General features: G+C 47.2%; 1 protein-coding gene across 1 annotated transcript in view; it reads left to right on the top strand.

Moving 5' to 3' along the window:
• npas3 (neuronal PAS domain protein 3) overlaps positions 1-24,847 on the top strand; it is a 1,500,089-nt gene that overhangs the window by 519,917 nt on the left and 955,325 nt on the right. The window lies entirely within an intron of this gene.

Genomic DNA, 24,847 nt, shown 5'->3' with positions numbered 1-24,847 from the left:
TTTACGCTACTATCAGCAGCTTCTTTAGCCTTTACCACTACCATTAACATTCCCTTTGTCCTGCGTCCATCACATTTTTGTCAAATTTCTCCTGAGCTCCAGCCCATCCCTGACCTTCTATTTTGCTCTACCTGCTCCATCCCTCTTAAACAATACAAAATCCAACGCATTTCTGCCTCTCTTTAACTATGAAGGAGAGTCATACAGACTCGAAACGTTAACTCTGGGCAGACTCGTAAAATGACGTGCGGTGATGTCGGGCGTGGGTTCCGACGTCACTGCGCGCCATCGCACTATTTCGCTGGGCAGGCCGCTAGTCATTACCGGGCCAATTAAGGTAGTTATGGCTCCAATTGTCCTGGATTTTAAGGTGTCTGTGCGATATTCGGCTCGTCGCATGGGCGCAATGGGCTTGCAGCTATCCGAAATTTTAATGATCCTCACCCACGGGTGGGAAAGAGGGTTCACTGTTTTTGCGAATCCAGACATTCTGAGTTAGTGCTCAGAAGTTATTGAAAGTTGCATGTGTGAGGTGGAGAAGTCTCAAATGCATAGCAGCTGCTTGGACTGCACTCATTACCTTCAGGTCAGCACTTTGCAGTGAGGATTTGTTTTGGGGCCTGTAGGTTTCAGCAAGCCTCCCTGAGCCTGGGAATGGGAGGTGATCTCTTCACTGGAGGCACCTCATCTGAGGAGGAAGAGAGGACTAGAAGGGGGTGGAGGCCAGGAGTGTGCATTCAGCCTCCAGGGGAGCCACCTTTGGGGGGACAGGTGCAGGCACAAGGGGTGCAGGGCCAAGAGGTAGTCCAAGATGCAAGGGGCCGCAGAAGGGGCCAGTATCCTGCTGCCAGGATATGCAGAATGCGAACCACCCACCTCAATATGTCTGAGGTGCAGTGCCGAAGGAGGCTCTGTCTGTCAAGGGAGACAGTCAACACTATCTGTCAGATGATTGGTCCAGAGATATCAGCTAACTGTGTGGGTGGACACCCCATGCCCGTCTCTCTAAAGGTCACAGCTGCCCTCAACTTCTATGCCTCAGGCTCTTTCCAGGGCTCAGTGGGTGATCTCTGCTGTGTCTCCCAATCGGCTGTCCACACTTGTATCAAGCAGGTGACAAACGCTCTGTTCAGGCGTGCACTGACCTTCATCTACTACCGCTGGGAAGAGGCGAGCCAGAGGCTTCGCAGCGATTGCTGGCTTCCCCTGCGTCCAGAGTGCTATAGACTGCACACATGTGGCCATCAAGGCGCCAGCAGGTGAGCCCGGTGCCTTCGACAACAGGAAGGGCTTCCACTCCATGAACGTGCAGATAGTGTGTGATCGCAGGATGCAGATTCTGCAAGTCTGTGCAAAGTACCCAGGCAGCTCCCACGACGCCTACATCCTCAGACACTCCCAGGTGCCGGGGCTCTTCAGTGCTCCAGCCTGGCTGGATGGATGGCTGCTGGGTGATAAGGACTATCCCCTCAAAAGGGGGCTCATGACGCCTCTCTGTCATCCAAGAACAGAAGCTGAGCAGCGGTACAATAGGAGCCACACCTCCACAAGGTCTGTGGTGGAGAGAGCCATTGGTCTTCTCAAAAAGCGCTTCAGATGCCTGGACTGTTCCGGGGGCGCACTCCAGTACCCCCCAGATTGGGTGTCGCTTATAGTGGTTGCATGCTGCACTCTGCACAATCTAGCTCTGCAAAGGGGTGACGCTGTGGATGAAGAAGATGTAGACAGAGTGGCTGGAGCTGAGCATAATGAGTCCAGCAGTGACTCTGAGGATGAGCAGGCAAAGGGAAATGATGAGGGAGCGTAGGCTGACACGGGTTTGGTCGAGGGAGGAAGGGGTACCGGGGAAGCTCTAATCCAAGGAACCTTTAGCTAGCACAGCACCTATGCATGTGCAACACGAGCCTGGCATGTATCCTCCAGACCTCCTCTGCCTGGATAGGAGGATTGGCAATCGGTGCCGGTCAGTAAATCTAAAAGACACACAAATCATTCATCAAATCTCAAGAATTCATGCACCATTCCAAATAAAGAGGCACCCACAGCTATTTGCGACAACATTAATTTAATATTGTTACCAAAGTCTCGTCAAATTACAGAAATCAAAATGTGTTGGACTTCACACAAAGTTCTAATCAACTCTTGGGGCAGGGGAGACAACAGAAAACCACCAGTGATGAACCCAGGGTGTGCCTAATGTGCCTTCATCTTTTGTTTGCAGGTGCTACATCTTTGTGGTGCCCTGTTGCTGGCAGTGGCATCTGAGACAGCCTGCTCTCTCTGATGTTCTGTTGGCCCCGATGACCTTGGCGAACGTCCTCTGGCCCATCGAGCCTGTGATGGACCCGCCTGGGAGGAAGCTGCCAGCTCTGCAGCTGGCACCTCCCCAGTCATCGCAGCCTCATTGGGTACCTCAGTCACTGGCAGAGGGGCAGAGGAAATGCTGCCCTTATCCGCAGCGCCCTGAGAGGCGCCAGCAGAGATGACAGGCAGCTGCTCCGCCCATGGTGAGGTCCGTTTGGCCCTTCCTGCTCACCGTAGATGGATGGGCACCAAGATGGGCTACCTGGTGGCCAAACCACCGCCCACACGGGCACTGACCAGACGAGACGAGACCAGACAAACCCCTGATCCTGTCCCTGGAGCTGCCTCTCCATGAGAGTCGCCAATCTCTCCATGGAGGAAGCTTGGCGCTCAGCCATGATGCTCAATGCATCGGCCACGCCCTGTGTAGACTCCTCCACTACTGACACCAAGCCAAGCATCTCCACCAGATGATCCTGCACACCCGGCTGCCTGTCAGCAGTTGGCTGCATCGCCCATGACTCCAGAGGCTCATCATCTGCCACGGACTGAGCATGTGCCTGGGCCCCTTCAGTCCTCCGACTGCTGGCGCCATCGGCACTCTCTGTCTCCACCAGCTCCTCCAGCGACGGTGAAGTGCCCTCACCGCTGTGACCCGGGACACTAACCGAAGATATGATGCCCACCGAGGTGCCAGTATCTGCGCTGGTGCCTGCCTGGCAGAAATGGTGTGACGCTTCTAATGGTGAAACTTCATGCCCCTCAGAAGCCCCTGCTGCTCCTGCTCCCGGCCGTGCACTGATGATGCTGAAAGGAAGAGTAAGGAAATTTGATCAGATAGCCTGCTGGCAATGTCAATGTACATGCCTGTCCCCTGACTCATCAAGCGCTCATCATTCCACACGCACTGGGCAAGCCATGTTGTTAATGCCACTCACTGAACAATCAGCAATGGCATGGATGTTGGGAGGCTACTGGTGATGTGCGTGCTGGCCATACATAACTGCCCGTGGAACCCCAGCCTCTCCGGCTCCAGTGGACCTGGGTGCGTGCTGCCTCTCCAGGTCCATTGCCTCCTGCTCATAGCGGCTGAGCATCAATATCTGGGCTGGTCCACCCCCAGTCCTCAGCCATTTGGCACTGTTATGAGAATACTTCTCCTGCAAATGAAAAAATTGCATTGATAAGTGATACTTGTACTGTCAATCTCTTTGCGGCCAGCCCACCTCAAGCCCAGTTGGCCACTGCAGATCTTCAGAGCATCCTTCCCCCGCTGGTGGCTGACACTCATGTTACTATGCTTGGTGTGTCCTTTCCCTTGCCACCCACCCCACCCCTTCCCCCCACATGCTGTCTTCATCACAGTTGGGAACACACAGTTGTACCAGCCGTTGCAAGGAGGCACAATGACATGGAGGCCTGAGGACAGCACATCCATATGTGCCACAGGACCTTGAAGATCCCCTCACACCATGTCATCACCCTGACTTCCACATGTCTTGAAGTTCGACCAATGTGCCTGGGTGTAGCTCCTCCAAGTTGAACCCACCACAGTCATGTGGGTGTCACTGCACCACATGCTGCGGGTGCAGAACCCATCTCATCTCAACCCTCTCATGCTGAACACATAGGCAACCTCTGGTGGGCCGCCCAGCTAAGGACACATGCTGTCACTAACTTATTGCGCTCAGGCCACTCAGACATGGGTTGTCTGCCACCGGGGGAGAAGGTTACATGATGGGTGCAGTGAATGATGCCAACATGCTACTTATCCTTCCCATGCGCAGCAGGTCGTAAAAGTACTTGCGGCACTGGATCAATGAGCGCCACACCACGTCATGGGAGCTCACGACCTCCACAACCTCCTACCACGCACGCATGGTCAAGTGGGGTGGCTTCTTCCTCCTGTCCTCGGGGACAAGCACATCCCGCCGTGCTGCCACCTCCTCGAGGAGGGCAGCAAGGCACGCATCGGAGAACCTGGGCACACACTGGCCACCCGCCCTACCCTCCTGCATGGCTCTTTCTGATTTGCCTTGCCCCCAACCTCTGGCCATGTACAGCAGCCTTGGTGCGGCTGCAGCTTGGCCTTTAAGCAGGCCGCCGGGTCGCCGTTGGACCCAGCGGCCTGCGCCCGCCCACTTCCGCCGTCCCCGGGAGCCACCAAACACATCAGGCGGGCCTTAATTGGCCTGCCCACGCAAAATGGCGGTGCCGTCCCAATTGCCAGCAGCGATTGGGACCGCGCCTGCCAGCACCCGCGCTTCCCACCTGATATGGGGAAAATTCTCCCCTCTGTTTCTCTCTCCACAGACCTGCTGGGTTTACAACATTTTCTGTTTTCATTCACTAACTGGGATCTGATTAAAGACAATTAAAATGTGCTTTCCCTAAATAAATGTTCGCCTTGCAGATATTTTTATCCCCTTTACTCTTGAAGGCAGTGACTTATGTTGCATATGGTAGGAATCTGGTCTCTAGTATATTGCCCAAAAAGTAATTATTCAGTGTTACTGTTGCTAGTCTATTCAGAGTGAGGAGAAGGACATTGCAGCTTGGCTCACTCTCATTCTTACCCATTGTACAAATACTTGCCTTCAAGCAGTAATCACAGAATCACAGCATCGCACAGTGCAGAAGAGGCCCTTTGGCCCTTCGAGTCTGCACCGCCACATGAGAAACACCTGACCTACCTACCTAATCCCATTTACCAGCACTGGATGAAGAACCAAAGGAGGATATAGTGCTTCACTGTTGCCCTAACTTAATATTGAGATTGAATGTAGGACCTTCTTGATGAGCAATAGAGGAGCTCATGTGAATTTTCTTTTTTTGGGCTGCTTACTTATACAGAAAACAAATCTTTTTAAACCAGATGTTTGGAGCATTTCCTCATAAACTGCTGCATATTTGCTCAGGGTTCTTTTCCACCTGTACAATATTCACTTCCATGTTAACAGCATTCCTTATAGTCACAATTCATAGCCAATCCTTTCAGATGGATCAAAACTTTCAGAAATCAGCAAATCATTGGGATACTTCTTTAATGATAGATTATGATGCATTCTGCATCTTGATAGTTCCACTACTATATTATCTCATTCCCATGCAGTGTATCTTCTGAAATTTCTTCAAATTTTTTCAAGGTTTTTTAATATTATTAGGCAGAACCTACCATTACCAGTAGCTCTAAGAGCCCTACCCTGAATGTGCTTCCTCATCCCTCTTCTGAGTACACACATTATCCAGTTATACCAGTTTGACATTTTAAGCTGTTTTGGTTGACTGTAACCACTCCCTGAAAGATCAGTGGCTCACCTCAGAGAAGTTACTTCTTTTTAAATTTGTAACTATCCTAAAACTGATTGGCCAAAAAGTTGGTTCTATAGTAGTTGGTTCTATGGAAGCCGAAGGCTCTCCAAGAGGCACACGTAGCACTTCCAGCTGATTTGAAACACAAATTCTGAACTTAAGTAGAAATTCTAAACTTGGTCTGCACAGGCCCACTGAAGTCTTTCACTTGTCACTCACCAAAGGACATGTGTTCGACTCCAAGCATAATTTAAAGGGCCGACCATCCAATTTGAAGATTAGGTGATTTAGACTAACTTCTGCTGTTGGAAAGTTTGTGGGAGTACAGTGGAGTGTTTTTGGAGGTGTCATGGTGAATTTCTGGATTTGGCAATGAGTGTTGCTGCATCCTCACAGGGAGGGCAGAAGATTTGATCTGTCCACACAAAGGGTGCGAAAGGTAAAGGAATTGCAGTTACTCTAGGTCTGCAACATAATAGAGAAGAAAGGAAGACTTGTATTTATAAGTGCCTTGCCTAACTACCAGACATCCCAAAGTGCTTTACAGCCAATTAAATACTTTCGAAGTGTATTCACTGTTGTAGTGTAGGTAATGCAGCAGCCAACTTGCACATGCAGCAATGTGATGTTGTTAGAGGAATAAATATTGGCCAGGCCATTGGTGATAAGTCCCCTGCTCTTCTTTGAAATTGTGCAGTAGGCTCTTTTACGTCCACCTGAGACGACAGACAGGACCTCAGTTTCATATCTTATCCAGAAGACTGCACTTTGACAGCACAGTACTTCCTCAGTACTGCACTGGTTTTCCGTTCCTGGAATGGGACTTGAACTCACAACCTTCAAACTCAGAGGTGATATGCTACCAACTGAGCTGCAGTTGATGGAACAGAAGCTGTGGAGAGGGGGATTTTTCAATAGACAGAGGAGGAGGAAACACAAGAGGCAGAGCATTCACTCTGGACAGGCTGCCCATGAACGCCTGTTCAGACTCCAGTCCCCTGAGGATGATACTCCTTTATCACCATTCCTCCGCTATATCCCACCTTCTGATTCATCCACGACATTCCATCACAGCGTCTTTTTGGCCATAATCCTGCACTAAAAGCCCCCAACCAAAACCCTGCCATAACATCTTTACAAAATAACAATTCCAATGATGCAATCAAAAATGAATTATTAATGCTTGTCTTACCTTTGTAGTGCCTTTGCCTGTCCTAGTGGTCCTATGCAGTGCAACCTTAGTCGCTGCAGTATGGCTCCCTCGAGCAGCTTTGAATTTTGAGGTTCTGACTTTAGACTCACCGCAGCATGAGTGGCTGCCTTCTGGGCTGGCTGACTGACAGGCAATAGCAAGGGCACCGGCGGAGTGGCAATGGTGCAAGCACAAATGCTCCGCAGTGCCTCTGCCACTCCCATAGGGCAGCACCCCTGCAATCCTAGGAATCTGCTGGAGCACAGATTGTTGGAATGCTGCAAGAGCCTGTATGCCCCTTTGAGCACAGGTATTTGCAGTAATAATCACAGAAGTCTGAGCCAAATGGCAGCAAGTGTAGTCTTATGATTTCTGTCTGAGCTTCCAGTGCAACACTGAGAGGTTGGGTGGCTTCTGCCTGTGCTGCAATGAAAGCTGAGACAGCAGCCATCAAATGCTACATCACGCTGGGTCTACAACTGCTGTCATGGTGTTGGTTAACACTTCCACATTGGAAAGTGTTGGCTCCAAGCTCTGTGAGATGTCCTCTGCCAAGTTGGAGCAAGACTCCTTTTTATACCTTGACAATGACAGGAGGCTGTTTGACAAGCCGGCCAATCCATCCAGCAGCTCACTGTGTACCCTCATTAGCGACCTCCTGTATGCATCCATTGAAGTTCTCATTTGTGACCCCACCCTCCAATGAGCTGGTGTACGAACTATCCTTTCCCCTGGCTTGGCTGCAGCCCATTTATCTCAACTCTCGACTAGCCTCTAAGATACATGCAGTGCCAGAATTTGAGCTGGTGGCTGCAAGTGGCAGATCAAGCAACGGGGCCTCCTCATTAATGCTGTGATGTTGCTCTCTCTTCCTCCTGGGGCTGCTGTGGTGGGCCAGATGACAGTTCTTGGGTGTCTGAAAGCATAATGAGTTATGGCATATGGGATACTTGCGTTTATTAGCTGAGGCATAGAATATAAGAGCAGGGAGGTTATGCTGGAACTGTATAAAACACTGGTTAGGCCACAGCTAGAGTATTGTGTGCAGTTCTGGAATCCACATTATAGGAAGGATGTGATTGCACTAGAGAAAGTGCAGGGGAGATTTACCAGGATGTTGCCTAGGCTGGAGAGTTTTAGTTATGAGGAGAGATTGGACAGATTGGGGTTATTTTCCCTGGAGCAGAGGAGATTGGGGGGGGACATGATTGAGGTGTATAAAATTATGAGGGGCATGGATAGCGTAGGCAGGAAGGAACTTTTCCCCTTGATGGAGGGATCAATAACCAGGGGGCATAGATTGAAGGTAAGGGGCAGGAGGTTTAGAGGGGATGTGAGGAAGAAGTTTTTCACCCAGAGGGTGGTGGAAATCTGGAACTCACTGCCTGAAAGGGTGGTAGAGGCAGAAACCCTCATAACATTGAAGAAGTATTTGGATGTGCACTTGCGATGCCATTGTATACAAGGCTATGGGCCTAGTGCTGGAAAATGGGATTAGAATAGTTAGGTACTTGTTTGACCAGCGCAGACTCGATGGGCCGAAGGGCCTTTTTCTGTGCTGTAGACCTCAATGACTCAAAAACCAGAAAGGGGAAGGTTAGAATGAGGAAGTGGAGTATGGGTTCGAAAATAAGAAGTCTAAGTTTACACCATCAACAGCTTGCACATCCTGCTATGTAAAGCAGCATGAGGATGATGTGGGAGTTGAGAAGGGGCATAAGACAGGAATATACCCTCATCCTCAATGTTCTCAGAAAAGACAGATGCGACAAGTTCTGTCACAGCTGATTGCATGATGTGGAGAACCATCTCTTCCGTAGTTCTCAGAAGATGCAGAAGAAACTCATCCCACTGGTTCTGCTCTGTTCTTTGCTGTTACAGGCCACCTTGTCCTGCAAGAGAGAGGAATGGATGTAATTGATTGTGTGGCATTGTGTTTGGATGATGTGCCTACCACAGCTGAATAGCTGGAAACATGTGGAACCAGTGGGAGCTGGGTGTAGAGGCTGACTTCATTGGAATGTGTGCAAGGGCGAGATGAAGTATCTGGATGTTAAACCTGAGTCTTGACTGTTATATCACAGAAAGCCAGGTTGTTAAATATAGAACTGGAGCCAGTCTTTGCACTTTTAAGAACATTTATTTACAGAGATAATTAGACAAACATGAATATACCAACCCATCAGCTACAATTTTTGTTTCACTCTCATGCGATATGGACCCACAGATTAATTTGAAATAAATATTTTACCTTCAAACAAAATGGAATATGGACACACTCCTTTGAAACAAAATGGAGTTGAGTGGTCAGGTGATATTTCCTATCAGTATACATCAAGGCCCTGGAAGCTAGCCTGCGTATCTGACAAGGCATAAAAATGTAAAATGTCCTTTCGGGACATTTTGTTGAGAAGGCATTAAAATGCAACAAAGCTTTCCTGTGGATTAATGACTGCTTTTATCCAAATAGTTACAAAACTCATTCTGACAGACTTACAGACTTCTTGGCTTTGGAGTGGAATTCCAATTTTGTTCTAGAGAGTTACAGCACTCGGGGTTAAAAAAACTTTTTCTTTTAAAACACATCTATGTTCGGTCAGTGTTCTGAGCAGAAGCAGACGGGGCCACAGTGGTCCACAAATTGTAGTTCCTCCTGGTTATCATGGAGAAATCTTGAGGATTGCCCACGAAATCCCCGGGGCTGGGCGTGTGGGTATCTGAAAGACCCAGGTCCAATAAGACAACATTTTTATTGCCTCATCTCCACAAAGATGTCGTTTAAATTTGTAGAACCTGCCATACTTGTCAGGTTGTTGGAAAACCACAACCTGCAATTAAACTCACCCCACTAATCCCTATACCTGCTTTTGATTAACTCTTTAGCAAAGTTCACTTAGATTGTGTGTGACCCTTACCAAAAAGTAGAATGGGTTATCAATACCTCCTAACCATCATGGACATAGCCACCTGATTCCCCGAGGCCATACCCCTACAGAAAATTTCAGCAAAAGCTATGGTTGAGGAACTGACCCAGTTTTTCACCCATTACCGACTCCTAAGGAGATCCAATCAGATCAAGGCTCAAATTATATATCCCAATTATTTCAGGAGGTTATGCATTGCCTCAGCATTAAACAGTTAAGGTCCTCAGTATATCACCCATAGTCATAAAGGGCTCTTGAACAGTATCACCAAACCCTGTAAACCATGATCAGAGCCTATGGCAGTGGGTATACCGTGTCCCGCCCCCCAGCCATTGGCTCTGATTGTGACAAGGAGTTAGTTTTCCTGTTATTCACCACCAGAAATTCACCCAATGAATCAAAGGGCTTCAGTCCATTTGATTAGTCTATGGACATGAGGTAAGACTTAAGTTGATCAAGGAAATATTTTTGGATCAAAGGGAGGAAACCAAATTTTTAAGTTATGTGTCTACCTTCCACAAGTGACTCACTAAAGGATGTGCAGTGGCTAAGGAACACCTTAAAGTCTCTCAGCAGGCCATGAAAAGGCAGGCAGATAGACACACTGAAGCTCGAACATTCAAACTAGGGGATCTGTTCCTGGTGCCGTTGCTGTTACAGGGTGAACTTCTGAACACTAGGTTTAGTGGCCTGTACTATGTAGGGAAAAAGATCAGTGAGGACAATTACCTGATCAACACTAAAATAAAAGCAAAATATTGCAAATGCTGGAGATCTGAAATAAAAACAAAGTGCTGGAAAAGCTCAGCAGGTCTGGTAGCACCTGTGCAGAGAGAAGCAGTATTAACGTTTTGAGTCCAATATGACTCTGCTTTGGAACACACTGATCAACGCCCCTGACCGGGGTAAAAAACAACTGCTATGCCACACAAACATGTTGAAAGGATACTAAAATGGGGAACAGGACAAACCAATGAATGTATGCCAAGTAGTGAGGGTAAGATGAGGACGCAGTGGATAGTGAGAAACAGCTAGGGGAAGAAGGGGACCTAGATAACTCCCAGATTGAAGCCCTGGCTGTGAAGCTAGCCAACACAGAAGTATTAGGGAGATTAGACTGCAGTATTTGATTATTTAAATGTCAAGCAGAAGAAAGATATAACTGAACTGCTAGGAGAGTTTGAGGAAATACGTAGGGACACACTAGGCTGAAGTTCCTTGGCGTTTCACGATGTAGACGTAGGGGGGACCTCACCAAAAGCAGAACCCATACTGGCTAAGCCCTGATAAATTAGCCCAACTTCAAGAGGAGATTCAATACATGTTAGACAATGACATAATCGAACCTCGCCAAAGCAGTTGGAGTTCTCCTATTGTATTAGTTCTTAAGCTGCCCGGTTCCAAAAGATTCTGGCTGGGATTTTCCAGCCCTGGCCACCACCAGGATCTTGCAGTCCGGCGAAAAATCAATGGACTTTTGGCTGGCCCGCCACATCCCCTGCGATGGGTCCCGCCACGGTGGGGCTGGAAAATCCTGGCCTCTGTATTGACTATCGAAAAGGTATGCAGTAACTTGAACTAATTCGTACCTCATTCCTCTCGTCGAGGATTGTATTCTCTGGGTGGGCAACTATACTTACATTAGCAAAATCGATTTATTAAAACAGTACTGGCAAGTACCCATGACCACCTGAGCTAAAGAAATCTCAGCTTTTGTTATCCCAGGTGGCCTATTTCAGTGCAAAGTAATGTCATATGTTTCATGAATGCCCCAGTCACCTTTCAAAGGTTAATGAATCAGCTAGTGGCTGGCTAATACAACTGAGTTGTTTACACTGATGACTTGATAGTCTATAGCGACGCCTGGGAAGAGCACCTCAACCATTTAATTGGTCCGTTCGAAAGTTTACGAACTGCTAACTTAGTAAATTTAGGCAAAATCAAATTCGCTAACGCCAAGGTGATCTACTTAGGGCATGTTGTAGGTCAGGTCAGTTGTTGCCAAGGGCGGTGAGAATACAAGCACAGATGGATTTCTCCGTTCCCAAGACCAAAAGAGAGATGATGCTATTCCTGGGAATGTGTGGATTTTATGGAACATTTGTCCCTAATTTTAGCACACTAGTTGCATTATTGACTGATTTTCTAAAGAAAAATGTCAAGATGGTGTGGTCAGAACAGTGCCAGATGGCTTTTGAAATGTTGAAGGCTGTTCTAATAAATGAACCAGTGCCAGCAGCCCCAGATTTTAACCAACCATTTAAGATAGCTATTGATGCGAGTGATATGGGGTAAGAGCCGTCTTACTCCTGGAAGATGACTCAGGTATAGAGAGCCCAATTGGCTATTTTTCTAAAAATTTAAATAACCATCAATTCCACCAGAGAAATTGAAGCTTTGGGACTTCTGCTAGCACTTCAACATTTTGAGGTCTATATCAGTAACGGAAATGGAGATATTAATAAACACTGACCACAGTCCACTAACTTTCTTAGAGAGATTTAAAATCAACAGTGCAAGGTTGTTCAGGTGGAACCAATTGCTTTAGCCATTTAACTTGAAAATCATACATACTGTGGGGAAAAATAATATAACTGTGGACGCTCTGTCCAGAATTTAAACAATGAAGTGTCATCAGTAAGCTGTGGAAGGCTTAGTAACAGTAACCCTGAGGACTGCATGCAAGTGATTGTGTGTGTATGTTTTGCTATTATGTGTTATTCCTTTTATTTTCCTTCTCTGATGTAACAAAGAAAAAATGAAATGCTAAGGAATTTCATTTATTTGTGGGGAAGTGTCACATTTGCGCAATATGGGCGCACAGATTTATTTGAAATAAACATTTCACCTTAAAACAAAATGGAGAATGGACACTCTGCTTTTGAAACAAAATGGAGTTGAGAGATCAAGTGACCTTTTCCGTTAATATAAATGGAACTACACAAGGCCTTAAAAGCTAGCCTGCACTGCTGAACAAGACATTAAAATGCAAATGATCTTCTGGGGCATTTCATTGAGAAGGCATTAAAATGCAACAAACCTTTCCTCTGGATAAATGGCTGCCATTATCCAAACAGTTACAGAAACTCGTACACAATGGACTTGCAGACTTCTTGGCTTTGGAGTGGAATTCCAAAGGATGGATGCGAATAAAACCATTCTACCACAAGGATATGTAACTGGATGAAACTTGTACACCGTTGTGTGTCAGTGACTAAGCTGTCAGAGACCATTTGTGAGGACAATGGAAAACAGATACTAGCTATGACAGAAACCAGGTTCCTGTTAAAGGGCATTTTAATAAGTCACATTTTTGGGAGCAGGAGGCAGAAAGAAAGAAAGAGAGTTCCAGACCAGCAAAGGAACAGGATCCTGCCTAACGTTCATCAGGAGGCAGAGAATTTAGGCTGGTCTTTACCTACCTATTTGAGGAAGCAAACCAGGTTTTTGCTGGAGGGATTCACCTCGACGGAAATGAAGCCAGAGAAATCTGCTCCTGTAAGCAGTAAGCCACTGTGAATCATCTTCATAAGCCTCCAACCTGTATTCCTTCAGTGAACCAAAAAGAGAGTCACAGGGGTTTGACGTTTGTGCTTTGTAAAGACACAATTTATATATTTTTTCTTTTTCTGGCTGAATTAAGAAAATACTGGAACCATGTAAGAGTCAATAACAAAATTGCCCATACTGCTACAATGCACACAATGTCGCATTCCACCAAGTGAGATGAGAGAAACAGACACTCAGCCCCCTGGGAGCATGAAAGACCCATCCTCTGTTGGCTTCACACAATCCTGAGACTTTTCAAATGTTTCTGAAATGAAACATCAAAATAGAATTACCTATTCTGAAACAAGAAATACAAAAGACATGAACTAATAGAATTTCTCTGCAATATACAGCCATCAAGGTACTTTAATGATCCTCTTACCAAGCAGGAGAAAGATAACAAAAGTCATGCTGTACTGAACAAGTTGAAGCTGTATGCCCTCTCTGCCTCTCTCCCTCTCACAAGTATTGTTCCCGGTTTTGCAAAGTAACCATCCTGAGAAGAGAAATCTACTGCAAACTGAGACCTACTGGGAAAAAAGGTGGACATTTTCTCCATATAACTGCACCCAGGAAGACAACTGAATAAATGGCCGAAATGTGGAATCACTGCATCGAGAACAGCCAAGAAATAGCTAACTGTATACTCCCTTGTTTTATTTTTCATGAACTGTAAAAATCCTTTAAGACTATCCTCTTACTCTGCCATCTGTACTGCTTTGTGGGTGGGCTCATACAAATGCATATGATGTATGAATGTTGGTTGCGATTTACCTAGTTGTTTTTTAGTTCGGGCAATAGTTTCAATAAACTTAAATTGTTCTTTGTTTAACCTAAGAAGACCTATCTGAGTGAGCGAGTGAGACTGTGTGTGTGTCTATGTGAGATTGTGTGACTGAGTGCTGTTGTGAATACATTCCATATTTTGAGTAATAAACATTTATCCTTTTTAAAACCCTACGAGAAAACCTGTCATTTGTATGTTCTTGAAAGTTACAGTTCTGGGGGGTTAGAACACATTTTCATTTAAAACACATCTGCAGTCACTTATGGAATGGGAAAAGGGAGAAGCATCCTGCCTTCTCTCCCCTGTCCATAACTTATCTGTTCCTATTTATTTTTTTATTTTCAAATACAGAAATAATTGTAAATGGGAATAGAGCACAAATCATTCACCCAGTTGGATCACACTTCATTTCCACCACGTATAGAATAATTCTAGATTCACAGGCAATGAAGAGTGAGCTTGTCAAACAGGTACTCTCCCATGCCATTCTCAGGGGTTCCCAGTCTCTTCAGGTTGGTGATGTAATCCCCAAGCTTCTTGATCATCTTCACTTGCTCATCCAAGTAGTGAGTCTCCAGGAAGTCACTAAGATGAGGATCAGTGCTCCCATAGGAGAGCTTGTGCAGATTCAGCAGTCTGGTTCACATTCGTCTCCATCTGCAAAACTCTCTGCATTGCCTCCAGACCATTGCTCCACTCATCCTGCTCTGGTTTCTTGATGTCTTCCAGGATGATTCGGCCTCCTCGTTTATTCTGTAATTTCATCAGTTTCTCAGCATGTTCCCATTCTTCATGTGACTGCTCCTTGAAGAACTCAGCAAAGTGACGCAGGGCAACATCATCCTGGTCAAAATAAAAGGACATGGAGAGGTAAACATAGGAGGAATGGAGCTCCAGGTTACTCGAAGTACTAGTGAATCCTAGTTAATGCTCACCAGGTGCACATGTTGAATATAATTAATGTATACTTAATACCGGCCACTATGGACTGCTAATGAATGTGATGGGGCCTGGTGCATTGAACAGTAGGTAGGATTGGAAATAGAATTACCTTTGAAGTTGCATTCTCTGACGTTGACCTCCCACATCAGGATATTGAACTTCTTACAGCCCCATTGCCAGATCCCTGAGGCCAGACTTCATCACTGACCTCCCTTGCCATCTGCTCCCTCTTCCTCCTGGTCCCCTGATGAAAGATGTATTCTCTTCTCCTAGTCAACATCCACGACTAGGGCCTCCATAGTTGCATCTGTGAAATTAAGAGCCCTGTCTCTGCCCTGGTGCTGCATTTGTGCAGCTCCATTATCCATACAGGCAGTCAGCAACAGCTCCCCTTCAAAAGGGATATACTGCATTTAAGAGGAGCAGGCTGGCTGCACCATGTGATATCAGAACACAGTTTGGCTCCCTACTGAGCAGTCAAGACAATCAGTTGCATGAATGCCACAATGAGAATGGACGTGAGCAGATTATGAATGCCTTAACAAATTTTTAACCCATTCTTTTTAAGATCGGGCGGCCAGAAATACCTTTCCAACATGGAATAATAGACTGGTGACCAGTGCATTTTATCACACTTTCTGTCTTAGCAAATGAGATGATCAAAGAGGCCACAAATCCACCTAGTGCATAAGGGCACAATCAAGCAGGCTGGAAGGCGGGGTGGGGGCATTTATGAGCCTCATCCCACCATTGCTAGTACTCTACTAGCAGTAAAAGCTGGTGCCCTCCTTGCGGACTCAAGCGAGGAGGCCTGCTGCTTGGGCACCCTGTGGTGCAGAGAGAGCTTGCGATGGCAAGGGCAACGTCATCAGAAAGGTTCTTGCCTCAACAACAACTCGGCCCCCCCAACCCTTCCCCAGGGCCAGCCTGAATAGATCGGGTGAGCCCAGCACCCTTACCTCCATCCCAAGCCTCCTCCGTTGGTGCTGGTCCTGACTGGCTGCAGCACCAGCAATGGCCACAGGTCCCAACAGTGCTGTTAAGAGTGAAGAGCTGCCAGTCCTCTGATTGGCCAGCATCTTTCTGGGGCAGGATTGCTGTTCTGAAAGGGATGATAGCCCCAAGCCCAGGCTGTTAATTGTCTGAAGTGCATAGAATTGCATCAGGACTTCCGGAGCTGGCCATGCTGGGCATTCCCCTGGTTTCCCGATCACCATTAGGGCCACTACCGTGGCCAGGAAATTCAACCCAAAGGGGAGGATTATCATTTTTTTAGAAATGGATGGAGTTAAATTTTGGTATAAGTGCTAGGCTTAGTTTGTTGGCTTGGTACAAAATAGATTACCATATTTACTCCTGGGGAGAGCAGAGAATACCCTGTCGGAAACTAGGATGTGATCTTCTTGAATAATATTCTTATGGACTCCGGCTGTGTTGCTATGCCTGGGTCTCTCCTCTGATCATAGATAGTGCAAATGTAGGGAAGAGAGGAGGCATGTTAGCTCCCCTTGAAAGTGTAAAAAGCCATTGCATGACCGGCTGCAGTTACCTATCTTGCGGTAGTAATGCTTGTTCAGATCCAGACAGTAAAGTTGTAGGGTACAGGTTTTCCTATTCTAACTGATAAACTACATGCTGAATGTGAGGAGAATCTTCTGATGGATAGCTACTACAACTGCAACTACCATGCAACTATTAAATCTGGGAATTGAGAATCTGATTTAAAGAAATCCATCAGGATTAGAGAAGGAAGACTCCCGCCTCATCTAAATGCCAGGATAGTGGCAAGAAATTAACAATCCGTATGGAGAAAGGTGGATTGGTAGCTTCCACAAAGGCAATGATTCTTTATTTCAGGAAAACTGATCAACAATGTTTGTAGTCTCTCGTTAGAAACAGATATTTTGCAGCGATTTTTAATCTGTCGTATTTTCCAAAGACAGTATGCTAAAGCTGCGTGGGAAATTCTTCTGAACCCATTGAAAACCTCATAGGTTTTCATAGTTTTACCTCATTGTCCTTTTATTCTTTGCATCTGCTGCAGTTGAGCCAAACTCCCTTTTTAATGTGGTACCTGGGATTGAACTGCCAGGTTTCATTTTATAGAATGTATGTGCCTTTCTGCACTGTTCCTATGTTAAAAGAATCATATCATGGGGCTCCTGGAGAAGTTTAATTTTTCTAAAGTCAATCCACTTTTCTACCTTTGGCACATTGAACATTCAGGACAAGGAGTATTTCACTTTTCATATTTAGAATGGTATTGTGGTTCTGCTTTCCGAGAGCTGAGGTACAGAAGATTGTTCTTACTTTGCAATATGCCAAGGGGTAAACACCACTGACCTCAAAGGTATCATTTACAGGGGAATGCATACCACTGGATTGCTCTGTAATCATTAGTTTTTTTTTTAAAATTCATTCATGGGATGTGCATTTATTGCCCATCCCTAATTGCCCTTGTTCAGAGTGCATTTAAGAGTCAACCACATTGCTGTAGGCCAGACCTGGTAAGAAAAGGTCTTCAGATGGGTTTTTACGACAATAGTTATCAATAGGCTCTTCATTCTAGATTTTTATTGAATTCCAATTTCACCATCTGCTGTGGTGGGATTCAAACCCAGAATATTACCCTGGGTCTGTGGGATACTAGTCCAGTGACAATACTGCTATGCGGCCGCCTCTCCATATGCTAATGGTAGATATCTATTCATTCATTATAATGTCTCAGCCACTTCCTGTTGCTGTATATCATGATTTAGAAATAGCAGTTAAGGACAGTCCAAAAGCAGACAATTTGTATACTAGGTCCTGGGGTAAAAAAACTCCCCTCATCACTGTGTGTGGCAACACTGTAAATGCATGAAGTGTAAATTTCTCTGATCAATATTTCTAGTGAAATTGCAAACATATTCTAAAAGGGCAAAGTAGAAGAAATATACATGAGAATATTTTCTATCTTGCTGTTCAAAGTGACCACAGGAATTGTTACTAACACCAATCCCCACCTCCCCAAATTTGACATCATGGTTTCTGTCATGGGACATTGATATTCACTGCCCCTAATCATGACGCTAGTGGAGCAGAACTTAATTATATTGTAATGAATTTAACCATTGTTATGTATACTTTGTTTGAACAGATTTTTTGTTTTAAAAAGTAAGATTTTTCCACCTCCTTGGGATTCTGCAAGAGTCAATGTGATGTCAGGAATGATTATCCACTTGGCTGTGACAGGTGACCAGTTAAGTCCCTAAAACAAAAATAAAAATACCTGGAAAAACTCAGCAGGTCTGGCAGCATCTGCGGAGAGGAACACAGTTAACGTTTCGAGTCCGTATGACTCTTCAACAGAACTAAGTAAAAATTAAGTCCCTTGTGGGAGTGCCCATTAATGTAGGGGGCTTTCCCTTTATGCCCAATGGCCCTCTTATTTACTCCTTTCGTGGCTGGCAACCATGGATGAAAGCATCTTCACGCCCTCCTACATACATCAGCAGCATTCACCCCACACTCTGGAGCTGCCAATCTATGACTGTTCGACAACCTCCTATTGGTCTTCCACATTCAGGAGTCTACTCGCCATGCTTAATTGGATGGGGCTAAGTGGCTGCGTCCTCTAAAATCACCCTCTGGGATCTGCTGCTGGCATTGTGGATTTCTGACCCACATTTGATCCCAACGACTGGTTTGGGACCCAGGAATGAAAATCCTACCCATAGTGTCAACAATTTATGGAAGCGATTCAACACGTTTTTATTCCATCAATCGCTAGTTATAAGTTAAAACTTATAAGTTAAAAGCAAAATATTGCTTTTGCTTGAGATCTGAAATAAAAACAGAAAATGCTGGAAAAACTCAGTTGGTCTGGCAGCATCTGTGGAGAGAGAAACAGAGTTATGTTTCGGGTCCAAAAGGACTATTTTCGGAGTTCCTAGCTAGTCAAGTCTAGAAGTAAAAACGCAGGAATGAGTGTTTCAGCAGTAGATGAGCTAAGACAGTGGTGGAGTTAGATGATGTTATAGAGGTGGAAGTAGTGATGTCTTAGTGATGGTGAATATGTGGTTGGAAGCTCATCTTAGGGTAAAATATGACAACAAGATTGCAAAGACATTATTGCTTTGTCCACAAGTATGGCTACTTTTCTGAAATATCTAGCTAGTCAAGAGCATTGTTAGTACTGATTGGGCGCTGAAATCATTTAAAACAGCAGGCAACACGATACTGTCATGCTGCCTATATTACATTGAATAGGTGTGGGTTTATCGCACATTGCAATCTCCAGGGGGAGAATTTTCGGCTCAGCAAGCGGGGTCGGGGCCCGCTCGCCAAGGCGTAAAATAACGCGGGGTGACTTCGGGTATGCGTCCTGACTTCACTGTGCGTCATTTAGATTTTCAGTTCGGTGGGTGCGCAGCTGAATTGGCTGCACGCCCGCCAAACTGTCAAAGGCCTGTTAAGGCCATTAATTAACTAATTAACCCTATTGAGAAAGCTGCCCGTCCAACCTTAAGGTTGGCGGGCAGATGAAGAGCCCGGGCTGCATTTTTTCATGGAACCTTATCCACGGGTGGGTTTATAAATTAAATACATTTTTCCATTAAAGTTCATTGACATGCCCTAGCTCATGTGACACTGTCACGTGAGGGGACATGTCTAAATTTTTTTTCTTTATTAAAATTTTTAAAACTTAAAAGTTATCTACGTGAGGTAACTCTGTGCCTCAGGGAGATTTCTGTGCTCTTTCACCACGCGATCCACGTAAAATGGCGGCGCGGACCAGATCGGGGGCGCTGATCGGGCCTGCGCCTGCCCCCGCACAACCTCCCCCAACAGGGGGAAAATTCTCTCCCGGGTCTATTTTTGAGGGTTATTGAATTTAGGCTCCTATTTTAAAGTTCCCACTTTCCTGACCCTAGGTGAGGGTCTGCAGTGGCACACCTAGCCAGATCAGGCATACCTTTCCACCCAAGTAAAACCCATGTGGCAGCCAGGGCAGAAACATGGCCTGATCCTCCAAAGATCCCTGCAGATGCTCACTATGTCCCGCTCTATATTTTTGGGACCTTGGTGTCTGTATGCAGGCCCCCTGTCGGAAGTGGGAGTTGCCAATGTAGGTAGGTAAAAGAGGGCACTTATAGATGGTGGAGCCCTCTGAAGAGCTTTTACAAATTTTTGAAATCGAAGGGGCCACAGCTGCCTGAATGTAATCGTGGAAAGGCAACCCTCCACTGCACAGCCAGCAGCCCCAGTAATGGCCCTATGGCAATTGCAAGAGTGGGCGGTGTTCTTCTAGCTGGATGGTGCATGGCCCCAAGTCTACCACCAGGAGGCTGCCTCCATCCCTCAGCTGTGTTTTGGCCTCTGCTGGGTGCACGTATATGACAGGAAAATTCCAGTGAGCATGTGCGGAGTGGCCTTAATAGACATTTTTTAAATCCTCTGACAGGATAAGGGCATCACTGGCTAGGCTAGCATTTGTTTCCCATCTTTAACTGCCTTGAGAATCTGGTGGTGAGCTGCCTTCTGGAACCACTGCAGTCCATGTGGTGTAAGTATACCCACAGTGCTATTGGGAGGAAGTTCCAAGAGCGACAATAAAGTTCCAAGTAAGGGTGGTGTGTGACTTGGAGGGGAACTTGCAAGTGATACATGCATCTGCCACCCTTTCATTCCAGGTGGTAGAGGTCATGGGTTTGGAAGGTGCTGTTGAAGGAGCCTTGGTGAGTTGCTGCAGTTCATCTTGTAGGTGGTACGCACTGCTACCGCCATGCATCGGTGGTGGAGGGAGTGAATATTTTAGGTGATGGATGGGTGCCAATCAAGTGGCTGCTTTGTCCTGAATAGTGTCAAGCTTCTTGCCGACAAAAGTAGTATTTAGTCAAAGTTGTTTTTAATGTGTTTGTTGCAGTAAAAGTCTTAAAACTTGAAACCTTGCTATATGATCCTTCCAGTCAGTCACTGGAAGTTCAAGTATCTTTTTAAAAGTTATTGTTCTCAACAGGGATTGTAACAGACCGTGTAACAGTCCCCCACTGAGGCCGAAATACTGCCGAGGGATGAAGGCAACCTCCCAGTGGTAGACTGACGGTCAGTGCACTCATCCATGCAAGTGGAAAGTATTCAATCAAACTCCAGATTTGTGCCTTGTAGTTGGTAGACAGGCTTTGGGAGTCATGAGGTGAGTTACTTGCCACAGAATTCCCAGCCTCTGGCATGCTCTTGTAGTCACAGTATTTATATGGCTGGTCCGGTTCAGTTTCTGGTCAATGGTAACCCCCAGGATGTTGATAGTGGGGGATTCAGTGATGGTAATGCTACTGAATGTCAAGGGGAGATTCCCCTCTGTTGGAGATGGTCATTGCCTGGCGCTTGTGTGGCATGAATGCAACTTGCCATTATCAGCCAGATAAAGCTGCATGTGGACATGGACTGCTTCAGTATCTGAAGGCTCACAAGTGGTACAGAACATTGTAAACATTGAACATTGAACATCAGTAAAAATTGACTAAACACTACTCCATGCTGTGGAGGCCCAGCGAGATGTGCTCTACTCTTGCTCTGGCCGCAGGATGGGCAGCAAAGTCACCAACTTGGTTTGGAAGGCAGTGGCAGTGGTGGTCAGTGCAAACATCCTGCAGAGGACGTCAGCCATCCAGTGCTGCAAAAGGATGAATGATTCCTCTGTTCCGCCAGGGTAAGTCACTCTTTTCATCAATCCCAACTCTCACACTCACAAACCCATCGCACATCCACAGAGCCCTCACTCACTGCCAGTGCAAGAGACATCACCATTCACTCTTTCACACACACCGTCATTATCCTCGTCCTGTCTGTGGGACCACTCACTGCCCACAGAGACCAGGCATACTTATCATCTGGCCCGCAAGCATCCTGATACAGTCTCCCTGTCTCGATCCATGCAGGACAAACTGGCTCACAACAGGAGGGAAAGGTCTCAGACAGGTGGAGGGCTGCCAGAGATCAAAGTTCTGACAGAATTCGAAAACAGCCATCTAGCTGGCCGGCGACGACTGGGACCGGTCCTGTGCTGACGGTGAGGTTGGCGCTGCTCTACCAAGTGAGGATCCAGCACTGCAACGCCCATCAGACAACCACGCCGTGAGTGATGTGTCCTCTTTCACAGGCCACTGCCATGCACTAATTATCTCCCCTTGCTTTCGCAGGCACACCTGCCAAACAGCCGACAGAGTCCACGACCCAGGGCCTCCAATCAAGCCCTGAAAGAACCTCAGAAGAGGAATCTGGAGGCACCCTCCCTGAAAACCCATCATAGTGCTTACCCATACCTTCCACCAGCGCAGATACACTCACCTCGGCGGGACCTAGCTTAAGAGTAGCCTCGGGAACATAATCTGGTGAGCACATTGCACTTTCTGATCCACAGAAGGCAGAGGCAGGGACTCCCCAGGTCCCTGGCACTCGGAGGATTGCTGGATGCTAGAACGTTGCTGAGTCTGTGTCAGATGATGAGCCTCTGGACTCGGTCATATCACAGTTGCTGCAGCTGCAAAGACAGGCTCAGGAGCACCAGGGAGGCATGTCTGCTGCACTCCTCAGATTGTAAGGCACGATGGAGGAGTCTGTCCGTCTTCAGGCTGAGGTGATAGTGCCGGAATTGCAACGCCCCGAGGTCAGCACTGGTAGGATGGCGGCCGCCATGGAGACCTTGGTCAAGGACATCACTCTTGCACTGCTGCACGGGCTTAACTCCATTGCTGATGCCATAGTTGGCCTCCAACTGTATGTACGCAACAGGGGTGCTGGCCAGCTCGATCTGACTCCAGCTACACCTTCCGCTCACGGAATCAGCCAGGGGCCCTCGGGCACCCATAGGGAGGAGGATCAGCAGGTGCACACTCCGGGGCCAACCATCCAGGTGACTCTGGGAGCAACCAGCCCATCCGAATCCCCTCTTCCTGTGACCTCCACAGATCCAGCTTCACAGGCCAAGGAGGGTGTCACTGCTACACAGCAGGACCCCGAAAGCAGGCCAGGGCCCTCCAAGTCGCGACCCTCCAGAGGACGCCCACCAAGGTCATCACAGACAGGGCGTCACAGTCAGAAAGCTGCCTCCACCTCTGCTGTGGATGTCCGGGGAGCACCAAAACGTAGCGGCAGGGTTAGGAAAGTTAGGTAAAAGTAGTTGGACAGCCTGGCCACGGGTGTTGATCACTTGTACATACTGTCCATAATTGACAATAAACTCCTAAGAATGTCTCCCTGCCGTGGCTCCTTGTTCTGATGAGCAGTGTTCTTGTCACTCAGGTGTGAAACCTTTCTGCACATGATAAAAGGCAGGTGTCTCAGTCCAGGGCCTCTTCCCTGAGCTCTATCCAGTCTTCAGACCACAGTGATGGTCCAGCCTCTCAATCCCTGTAAATATCTCTGATGCCTGTACCTCAGTGGTGCTGGTCATTGCTGCCTGAATGTAGTGGGCAGGCGCCATAGAGTTCTCTCATTCTCCCTGTGTGCTCTCAGCACCTTTAAGGTGGGGCTGGCCCCCCCTCACGTCAGTATCTGTGACTAGTGATGCTGTGCACCAGCTCCTGAAGGGCTGAGGTGGACACGGCATCAGATGTGTCTAAAGTTTCATGACTGCTTCTCTGAGGTGGCCCTGATCATGGAGTGCAAGTAAACTGCCCTCGGCCAGTCAACAGTCAGACACTCTCAGAGGTTACGTGAAGATTTATGGAGTGTCCTTACTGCATGTCGTCATCATCCTCCTGTGATCGAGTGACTATTAAGGCCTCCACTGCATCTCCATAACATGAGCATTCACGCAGAGGTTATTGACGCTTCCATAAGCCAGACTGGAGTCAAACGTTCAAAACTGCGATGTGAGGATCTATGGGGTCACATCACTGTATGTTGTCATCATCCTCCACAAATCTGGCAGCTATGAGGGCCACTTGAGCACGCCTGCTTCGTCTAGCCAGTGCAAGAGCCTCATCCCCATCATCGTCACCACCAAAGAACCCCCTCACCCTCATCGCTGTTGGTGTCCTCCTCATCCGAGGAGACCTCCAGCTCCTCCATCTCCTCCTCAGCCAGCGCCTCTACCCATTGCAGCACCAGGTTGTAAAGGGCGCAGTAGAAGACGACGATGTGTGACACCCTCTGTGGACTGTATTGCAGGGCTCCACCAGATCAGTCCAGGTACCGGAACCGCATCTTCAGCATCCCGATGGTCTGCTCCACCAAGTTGCAAGCTGCAGCATGAGCATCATTATAGCATCGCTGTGCTGCAGTCTGAGGCTGCCGTACGGGTGTCATCAGCCACGGCCTCTGCGGGTATCCCTTGTCCCCAAGGAGCCAACCCTGCAGCCCCTGTGGACCCTGGAAGACTGCAGGGATCTGCGAGTGACTGAGGATGTAGGCGTCATGCACACACCCTGGAAACTGTGCGCGGACCTGCAGGATGCGTTTCTGGTGGTCGCATACCAGCTGCACGTTCTGTGAGTGGAAGCCCTTGTGGTTGGTGAAGTCCACTGAGTGTAGTGATAGAGACCTGAGTGCCACATGAATACAGTCAATTGCACCCTGCACCTGTGGGAATCCAGAGATCAGGGTGAATCCAATGGTCCTTGCATCCTGGCTGTCCCAGTCCCGGATGAAACGCACAAAGTTGTGTGCCATGGAGAAGATGGGATCCGTGACCTCATGGATGCATTTGTGGGTGGCGGATTGTGAAATCCCCTCAGAGGCCACCTGTGGATCCCTGAAAGGAGCCACTGACATAGAAATTGAGCACTGCAGACACTTTCACAGTCGCTAGCAGTGGATGCCCTCTAGTCCCCTTGGCGCCAAGTCCTGCAG

Source organism: Cetorhinus maximus, chromosome 18, assembly GCF_964194155.1.
Source record: "Cetorhinus maximus chromosome 18, sCetMax3.hap1.1, whole genome shotgun sequence".
NCBI lineage: Eukaryota > Metazoa > Chordata > Chondrichthyes > Lamniformes > Cetorhinidae > Cetorhinus > Cetorhinus maximus.
The sequence above is the reverse complement of the archived record's forward strand: the minus strand, read 5'-3'. Positions and strand labels throughout refer to the sequence as shown.